Source organism: Amblyomma maculatum, chromosome 1 (assembly GCF_055883805.1).
Source record: "Amblyomma maculatum isolate TAMU_Amacu chromosome 1, ASM5588380v1, whole genome shotgun sequence".
Classification (NCBI taxonomy): Eukaryota; Metazoa; Arthropoda; class Arachnida; order Ixodida; family Ixodidae; genus Amblyomma; species Amblyomma maculatum.
Window position 1 is genome coordinate 121,907,237 of NC_139344.1, and position 10,000 is coordinate 121,917,236.

A 10,000-nucleotide genomic window follows, 5' to 3' on the forward strand; every position below is an offset into this window, starting at 1 on the left:
CTTACTTGGCTTCATAGGATCAGCCAGAAGAAGTTCTCCAGGGACAAATAAATAACACTCGCTCGAGCGAATTATATTCGATTTGTTCGTCTTAACTGCGCATGGCGTAAAGTACACAAAATTAGTCAATTAAAAGGGCAGGTATGCAGACATTGTTTGAATCGACACCAAGCGACAGAGTTGTGCACACTTGAGTGCACGCACTTGGTAGCGCTCCCGCAGAGAAGGGCAGGCTCATTTGTACGACCAAATTCATGTTAAGGGGACCATGAAACAATGGTGCATAACAAGAACGTGGTGACAACGCTACATGCTCGAACGCAACGTGCATTCGGGCTTGCCTCATTTTCTGTACGTGAATTGCGTCATTGAGGTTGTTTGGGCTGCATGAAGCTACCGGTTTCTTTTTGCTGCAGTGTTCAATTGAGTTCATTGAAACAAACAAGACCAGTTTCAGCTGATGCCATATGACGTGATTCCTAACGTAGCAGTATTAAAAGTAATCTTGTACATATTTCACAACCAGCTAGCCTGATTATGACTGTCTGCTTCGAGAATTGTCTTGCTAGATCTTCAAAATATACTTTTCAGCTTTCCATTTTGTAGCTCACATTCAGTCCATCAAGCAAGCGCTCACATACAGGTAGGCAGCCCATGTTTTGTGACAGCGTTGAGCCGGAAACTTGACGCCGCCGAATGATTACATTGCCTCGCTCAATCGGTGTGTTAATATTCCAAGACCATTTCTAAGCTTCGCCTCTGTTTCGTTACATTTATTTATTTATGCAGGTATCTGCACCACCTCAAGGGCATTATTGCACGTGTGTGAGTGGGTGGAGGGGGGGGGGGGGTTGGTACATTGGAAGAAAACATATGTCTTAAATGAACATGTAAAAAAAAAAAATTACAACATCTCAGCAAAGTTGATAAAAACAAGATAGTAACAAAACACGTAACATCAATAAGTAATTTCGACGGCAAACGGTCTTCAGGGCCCCGCGGTGAAAAATTCACAACGCAGTAAATGGAAAGGGTACGCTATCACATCAAGCGCAATGCCAGCCGAAATATATGAAGTAAACGGAATGATGTGAACCTACGGCAGGCTGTGTGACAATAAAGACTGAAACTCTGAACATGTTGTAAATTCACCAATGATCTTGGGAAGCCTATTTCAGTGTGCGGAAGCTTGCGGACGAAAATGAACGCCTGCAGGAACCGTTTAAATATGATGGAACAGTCGATAGTTGATTATTGTTCTCAGTACAGCAGAACAGTTTTGCGCCGATGCGCATGTAACACGAAACTAATTCCCTACAACAAGGCGGAAAAGGTCACGAAGAAGAAATAAAATGTTGGCCACCAGTAGCTTTGTTGCACGCCTCGGTACACCGGAAGGCAGTAAGCTCGATCGTGGGAGGCGATAAGAGCGCGCGAGCGATTTCGTTTGTGGTGCGCGTGCTCATGTGTGCTTACAGTTTGTCAGCAGCTTGATCGTCATTGGGAATCGCTCAACGTGCTTTTTGTTTTTTAAAATGGTAGTGTAGAAATGAAAGAACACCCGAGTGACTTAAACACCGTCGAAAAAACGACAGGATCGCGTGGTATAAAGTTCATCGATAGAAGCTCGTTGGCCGGAAGGAATGTCCTCACGAAGACTGTCTCTCAAAGTTCCATAAAAACTTAGCTGACACGCTTCGCATCTTCAAGTGTTTACTGAGTAGCAGTTGAACTCTTAAGGTGAGTAGCATAGGCAAACCTCACTGCTACATTCGAAATTATTTTTGCTGTCGGCCCGCATGTAACCGCGCCGGTGGCCCTCCTAGAGCGGTTTGGAATCTTCACGGGGACGCCGGTATAGTGATTGCGAGCACAGTATGCGGGGCGTTCGCGATATTTTGAAAATGACCTTGCAGGAGAGTTACGGTGGTAGACGAGGGTAGGATAAGCAGAGGAATGCCTGACTAAACGCCGACTACAAACGGTGGTTGATAATCATGCGAAGGGCGGTTACCATCGATGGAGGTGGACAGAACTCTAATAATAAACGTTTTCGCCACGCCATACCTACATCAGCTACCACAATGTGTGGAAAATTAAATAAGAGTGCTTTTGTGCGTATGCATGCGGCTCTCACATTATTTACCTGGACACATTTCCAAATAAAAATATTTCAACAGTTGTCGCTGAATCTCGCGCTGCGCGGAGGTATATGCCTGATAGTTTTCCTTTCGTTTTCTTTTCCAGCCTGCCTTTCCAATTAACGTGTTTTGGTTTACACTACCGCTCTGCAGTTCGTTCTCTGAGACGCTCAGCAGGGCAGTGCCATCCACAGATCGGACTGAGTTGTTTATTAATTCTTACACCTACTTCTTTCCGCAAAGCTTGTGAATGCCTCTTAAACATGTAATCGATAAAACCAGGTTGTGTAGCCTTTCCCGGTACTCGCTATACGTAATCGGTCTTTTCTCACGGTGTGAAGTCTGATCAGAAGTCACCGCGGGACACAGGAGTTACAGAAGTCACAGTGCGGCAGGAAACTAGCAGGCCCGCTTCAACAGAAGAACTTCAGTTTCTTCGCCTCGAGGAGACGAACGTCGGTTTCTTCGCCTCGAGGAGGCACACGCTCGCGATCAGCGCAGAGGGAAGATAAAGAATGCAGCGTGTCAATATGACCACTGTGAATATTTGTTGGCATACGGATTCTTCTACGCTCTGGTTTCCTAATGATTGCGTGACCGCTGACGTTTTAATTGAATTGAATTTATTAATTGGTATAATCTAACCGATGATCTGAACACGGTCTGTTCTCAACTACCTCCGCCGAAATACAATTTTTTTTTCTCCGCAGTTAATTAACTGCGGCCTAATGTTGCAATAACCTAATTGCCGATGCTTCTCACAAACATAGTTTAGGTATGTCACAGTAAGCAAATCAAACGAAAATTGGTCCAGCATTTCACATCGCCTTTCTTCAGGGTTAACACTGTGCCAGTTCCATGCTTCTATATGGTACACTTGAGGTCACGCATCTTTTACACAGTTTTCTCCATCTTTCGGCGCTTCAGCAAAATTTTAGCGTCGGTGATTTCAGTAGAGCAGTTGGACGGTCCGTTGCTCTCAGCAGCTCGGTAGGATACGTCGGCGGTCCGTTGGCGAAGCGCTCGCGAAATCCGAAGGCGGCGGGGCGGAAGTTGGGAGGATCCAGGACGAATCGCTTTGCCTCGGGCTGTTAACAACGCAACCTCCGCTCGAGTCGGCATCGCGTGGGTCGCCTGAGGAGCCAGGCGCAGCGACCATGCGGGAGCGCACGCAGATAGGCCACCGCTGGCCGTATTCAATGTCGCTTTTCCCTGCGGTTGTCAGCGTCGCTCGCGTGCTCAGGGCGATGACGAGGAGAAAAAAAAAAAAAAAAAAAAAAACAAATGCGGAGGAGAACCGGGAATTACTTTTTCAACACAAGGCTTGAAGAAGAATGCGCGCGTGCGCTCGCGATGTCAGCGCTGAAGACTGCCCACAGCGGCGCCTTCGCCACGCATGCGTTGACAAGGGCTGCTCGCGCGGGCCGGCGGCCGCGCGCACGTGCGCACGCGCCGCTGACGTGGCGTCGGCTTGGTGGACCTTCGAGGCGTTTCATCGCCGTCGACCAACATGTGCGGCGCCCACTGTTTCAAAGCAGGGATTGCACCTCTCGCGGTCATTGCCAGTTTACTAGCGCGACCGTCGCACGCGCCGCGACACGACCACCTCTTTTCTTTATTTCTCTCTCTCTCTCTTCGCCTGTTTTTCTCACATCCGAGGACAAGCAGAGACGCGGCAGGACAGTCGACCTCATAATTCTCGGGTGGGAAGAAAATCCCCGGTGGCCGACGGCCTTTCAAGGACGGATAAGGCACCTGTATGGCCACGCCCACGCTGTGTGCAGGGTTGTGGGACCCTGTCGGGACAGCCTCGCGATGCACAGCTTGCAAATTCTGCACTCCTCGGAGAAAAGTTGAGCAAAACAAAAGAGCGTCGAGTTACCGCGCGTTTCAAGGTCCGTTCTCTCGCGACCGCTGTAGAGGCTTGTTTTGTTTCGGTGCGCCAGTGACAAGTTTATTAAATATGCAAGCTAGACACCTTTGCCTGTAAATAAAGTGAAAGAGCTTTTTTTTCCTTTACTCTTCCAACAACATACTTAGTCCACGAGGCTTCCATTTCTTTTTTTTCTCGTCACAAGAGTTGACATTTTGAGAGGTAGCGAAATGAGCATTAACTACGGCGATATCCTCTTTAATCATGCACCATATTCTTCCCCAGCCAGATTTTCAAATTGGTGCTAAATGGGGATGCATAAATTCTTGTAAGCGAATGGGATGAGAAAAAAAGATAAGTTGAAGCGTAACTCATGCATTGGCGACGGCTTCTTTTCTTGTGGAAAGAGCATTCTCTTGTGCGGCGCGTGGGACGTTTTCCGTTTTCGCTCCTCTTCCAAACGGTCCAAATGACACCGCATAATAGGCCCTTGTTAACGTTCGTACTCCACTCCAAGTGGCGGATGAGAATGATAGATTCCCAGCCGATAACATATTCTTTGTGAGGAATGGCTAGATGGCCATATGCAACCGAGGGCTATTTTCAGTCAAGATACGCAGTAAAAACGAGGCTGTGGCAAATTTTCATTACTTCTTCCAGCAAAGCTGGTTGCGGCAGTGGGTGCCACTATGCAGCGATTGCGCACTGCGCCTCTGCCTTCTATTGGCGCATGCGCGAAGCGCCACTTCTACAACAAAAATGAGCTTCTATTTATTTTATTTATTTATTTATTTATTTATTCTTGAAATGCCGCTGTTGGGGTATTACATGAGGGGTTAGAGACAGGATATGAAGGGGGGGGGGGGGGGGGGGTTATGTGCCAGAGAGTCGCAAGGCGCACCTAGACTAGCGAGGAGCCGCAATTGGGCCTCCCCTGTTCTTTTCTCTCACTGCTGCGCCTCGACCAGACGTTGATCAATGACCGGACTGCTACGAAAGTGCTCTGTCCGTTCAGTCTTTTATCTGCAATCCCGAATTAGAGACGCGGAGGTTGCTGCGTGTCCCGTACCGGTCACGGGTTGTGATAAGATTGCACACCGATGACGTGTGCTGGTGCTCGTTGCAGCATTGCCTATAAAAGAGCGCTGCTTTCTTGGAATAAAGGCTTTTTGCGTTGCTGCCACTGGCTCGTCTGTCTGCTGCTGAGAATAGAACATCTGGCGACGAGGATGGGATCCGCGGATGGAAATTGGTGATCCAGTTTTCGTGAAGACTACCAGAGGGGAACCCCTGTCGTGGAGGAAGCTGTCCTGGCACAACACGTAAGCGACTCTACATTTGTAGTCAAAGTCGGAGATAATTTTTGTTTTGTGCATATCGACCATTTGAGTCCCAGATGGACTCCTGGGCCAAAGACATCATCCACCCGGAGGTCGGGAAAGAAGCAGTAAATAAGATGTTCTATTCTGAGCAGCAGACAGACGAGCCAGTGGCGGCAGCAACGCAAAAGCACGGCCAGTACCGTTTGCCATAAAAGAGGAAGTGGCAAAAGAATTGGAGAAGCTCGAGCAAGCCGGAATATTGAAGAGTCTCGAAAAGCGATTGGGCAACGCCTCTAGTGGTGGTTGCGAAGAAAGGCAGCGCAGGATTAAGATTACATGGCGACTACAAAGTCACGGTTAATCGGGTTCTAAAAACTGGCCATTACCCTTTGCCATTGCCAGAAGATTTGTATTCTATGCTTGCCGGAGGAAAGATTTTCTGCGTCCTGGATCTATCGCAAGCCTATCAACAAGTGCCACTTGCTGAGGATAGCAAAGCGTTGTTAACTGTGAACACGCATCTCTGATTATTTCAGTTTCAGCGGCTTCCGTATGGAATCTCTAGCGCCCCCGCTATCTTTCAGTCATTATTGGACGAAGTTTTAAAAGGAATTCCAAAAGTGGGCTGATATATCGACGACCTCATCGTCGTAGGTGACAACATAGACGACTGTCAAGAAACCGTGGACAAGGTGCTTGAAAAACTAGCAAAGCACAATATCACAGTAAAAGAACAGAAATGTGATTTCTTCAAGCAGTCGGTTGTTTATCTTGGGCACGAAGTGACAGCAGATGGCATGTTTCCAACTGCGACAAAGATAAAAGCAATCATGGAAGCACCTCAGCCAAGCAACGTAACTGAACTGCGAGCCTTCTCAGGTCTACTGAATTTCTACGCAAAATTCATCAAAGACTTAGCTACAGTTGCTGCGCCAATGTACGACCTACTAAAAAAGGAGAAGAATTGGTTGTGGACGGACGCATGCTCAAGATCCTTCGTGGAATCTAAGCAGCACCTCATCGACGTGCTGCACCTTTTACGACGTGAAAAAGCCAATCGGGTTAAGCTGCAACTCATCCGCCAACGGTCTTGGGGCCGTAATTTTTCACATCATGCCCGATGGGTCGCCATCGCCTTTGCCTCCAGAACATTGAACGCAGCGGAGCGCAACTATGCGCAAGGCGAGAAGGAAGCCTTAGCTATAATGTTTGAATATAGAAAACTGGGCGAGTTGGATTGGATTCATATTAAAGCAGCGCGAAACACAGGACACAAGAACAGGAGACGACACAAGCGCTTGTGTCGTCTCCTGTTCTTTTGTCCTGTGTTTCGTGCTGCTTTAATATGGCTATAACATTCGGTATAGGCAGGTTTCATAGATATCTGTATGGACGCAAATTCACGCTGTATACAGACCGCCAACCGCTGTTGGGCATTTTGGCATCAGATAAGCCAATTCCGTCTCTGGCTGCAGCGAGGATTCAGCGTTGGGCATATCCACCATTTGAGACCCAGATGGACTTCTGGGCCAAAGTAGCTTAGCAGCTTATCAGTACACGCTGCGGTACCGAAACGGCAAAAACATGGAAGTTGCCGACGCGCTTTCAAGGCTGCCACTTCCAGTCAAGAAGGGAGACGACACTAAAGAATGTCTTGCAATCTTTGATTCAATGCCTCTTACCGTGAGCCAAGTGGCTGGTGCGACTAAAAGGGACCGCATTCTTTCTAAAGTCTCGCAGTTCACCTTATCTGGCTGGCCCGCGCACTACGATGATAAGCTTCAGCCCTTTTACGTTCGTCGAAACGAACTATCGTACGAGCAAGGCTGCGTCACGTGGGGCCAGCGAGTCATCATTCCAGATGAACTTCGAAACGCAGTGTTAGCATTGCTACATGAAGAGCACCCCGGAATCCAAATAATGAAGATGCTCGCGAGGTCTTTTGTTTGGTGGCCGTTGATTAACAAGGATATCGAAGCCATTGTCCGTCAGTGTAAAGTGTGTCAAACGACCTTGTCTGCAAAGGCACCCGGACCACTTCATCCATGGACTTATCCAACTCTTGTTTGGCAGAGAGTCCATGCCGACTTCGCCTTGAAGGATGGGTCCAACTTATTGCTTCTAGTAGACTCTTACTCCAAGTGGATAGAAGCAAAATGCCTCCACACTACAACGACGTAAAAAACAAGACTGTCTGAAGGATATATTTGCAGCGTATGGCTACCCGGAAGAACTGGTCAGTGATAACGGACATCAGTTTCCTTCGCATGAGTTCTCCGAGTTCACCGCTTCTCACTGGATTCGACACGTCCGTACACCATCGTAGCACGCTTCGTCGAATGGGGCAGCAAAAAGGTTTGTTCAGACGACAAAAGCTTCTCTGCTCAAGGAAGTGCACCACGATAACTTAACAGGCCAGCACAGAACTTTGCATTAGCGACTTAATGACTTCTTGCTTGCTTACAGGAACACCCCAAATTCCATAACGGGAAGAACGCCGGCGGAGCTATTCCTGAAGCGACAACCTCGAGTAAAGCTTTCACTCTTGAAACCAAGTTTTGTGCGGGACATGAGGAGCCGTCAAATTGGAGACCCCACACATCGCAACGAGGGCCGAGTAAGCGACTCGCGGATGGATCGATCCAGTTTTCGTGAAGACTATGAGAGGGGAAACCCTGTTGTGGGAGGAAGCTGCCCTGGCACAACACGTAAGCGACTCTACATTTGTAGTCAAAGTCGGAGATATTTCTCGTTTTATGCATATCGACCATTTGATACCCAGATGGACTTCTGGGCCAAAGACATCAATCCACCCGGACGTCGCGAGAGGAGCAGTACCTGCTCCAATTACCCGTAGTCAGCAGGACATTCCAACAACATCCCCAGAAAGTGAACCCTCTGGTGACTCCTTGGTTAGCAGTCCTACTGCGGAACAGCTTGAGGACGGACGTTTAGGTGACCTCACTTCAAGAGGGCACCCGGCATCACAGCTTGAGGCAGAACACACAGCAGCGCAGCCCTCAAACATCACCACGGCTACAACCATGGCGTCACCCGAAGAGGCCCCTTTGCGAAGAAGTAATCGCACAAGACGTCCAGCGGATCGCTATCAAGCCTCCAATTATAATCGCGGAAAGAAACGCGTGTAGTTTTAATTTAAGGAAGAAGGAATCTTCAGTACCGGCCACGGACGGTTGTGATAAGATTGCACACCGATGACGTGTGCTGGCGCTCGTTGCAGTTTCCTATAAAAGAGCGCTGCTTTCTCGGAATAAAGGCTTTTTGTGTTGCTGCCACTGGCTCGTCTGTCTGCTGTTGAGAATTGAACACTGCGGATTGAGAATAAGCGTCGTCGACAATTGGAATTTGTGCACGCTTTGCGATTGGTATACAATCAAAATTGGTGGCACCTGTCCGACGCACGGTTTTCGTCATGTTTTTTTGTTTCTCACACGTTTACTTGAGATGCATATACGGTATACTAGTAATATCGCGAACTTTCACTCGGCGCTCCGTAAGAATGCGGCAGCGGATTCCCCCCCCCCCCCCCCCCCCCCTTCCCGATGCCAGGAGTGACGATTTTCGCGGATAGTAGTTTGCTTCACCTTGGGCGCATGTCTTCTCAAGTTCAAATTAGTTTACACGCATGTAAGTTCATCATGGGTTAATTGGAGAAATGTGGGAGAGGCCTTCGCCCTGCAGTGGGTATAGTCCGGTGATGATGATGATGATGAAGAAACTAAGCCCGAACGTCATTCAGCTTGTTTATCTCGATTATGGCGACGAGAGCTGAGATGTTTCCTACAAGCTCGGAGCAAGAAAAATTAAAGCATCGATCCTCGGCGACGTCAGCAAGCCACGAAACGTATGCAAGATGTCCAGTGAATACTCATGCTGGAAGTATTCATTGTCTGAACCACATCTGCATTGAATATACTAACGAAAAGAACTAGTCCACGTTCCTGCAACTAGCGTTTTGACATCTATGCCAGATAATATTATGTATTATATTTGAGGGAAATCCAGGGTAGAACGGGCGAAACATGGTTGCACAGTATGAAGCAGCACTGAACAAGTGTCGAGGGGGAGCCCCAGTTCGCAAGCCGATCCGACATTTCGACAAGGGGACTTGCCTTCGTCTGGGCAAATCCACATCATTAGAGTGTTTGTGGGCATTTTCTGTAGAGTACAGATTTCAAATAATTGTAAAAGTTTTGAAATGAAATGCAGTTTTGCAGTGATGTTCACTAGGTTCATACAGAACGTTTTATTAGTCGAAGGCCGCAACTCCTGACCAGCCTCCCCCATTTCGCCGCCGTACGGCTACGAAGGAGAGCTGTACAGGCTTCACAGAAACTTCATGGTTGAAGAAATAAATTCGTTCAGTGGTGCAGTGCGGATATTTAATTCACAGCGGCGCATTACAGATTTTTTACCTGCATGGTGTTTGCCTGGAAGCGATTAACCAATTATTCCTGTAAACATAAGGCGCTCATGCCATGCATAGACATTCTAAACTTAACGCTAAGACATATGCATATATTGCACACAAAACGTTTCAAAAGAACAAGGGCAGCAAAGAAGAATACGCAGTTCTACACTCGCATATTTTAATATAGTAGCCGCCGCTCGCTCTTATACTAGGTGTTTCACGATAGCCAGAC

General features: G+C 47.9%; 1 long non-coding RNA gene across 1 annotated transcript; it reads left to right on the plus strand.

Annotated features, from left to right (window-relative positions):
- The first annotated feature begins 5,193 nt into the window (after positions 1-5,193).
- On the plus strand, positions 5,194-8,631 carry LOC146203752 (uncharacterized). The gene is made up of 3 exons (XR_014703915.1): positions 5,194-5,336; positions 7,803-8,044; positions 8,119-8,631. It is a non-coding gene; the product is annotated as an uncharacterized LOC146203752 (long non-coding RNA).
- Positions 8,632-10,000: the final 1,369 nt, after the last annotated feature.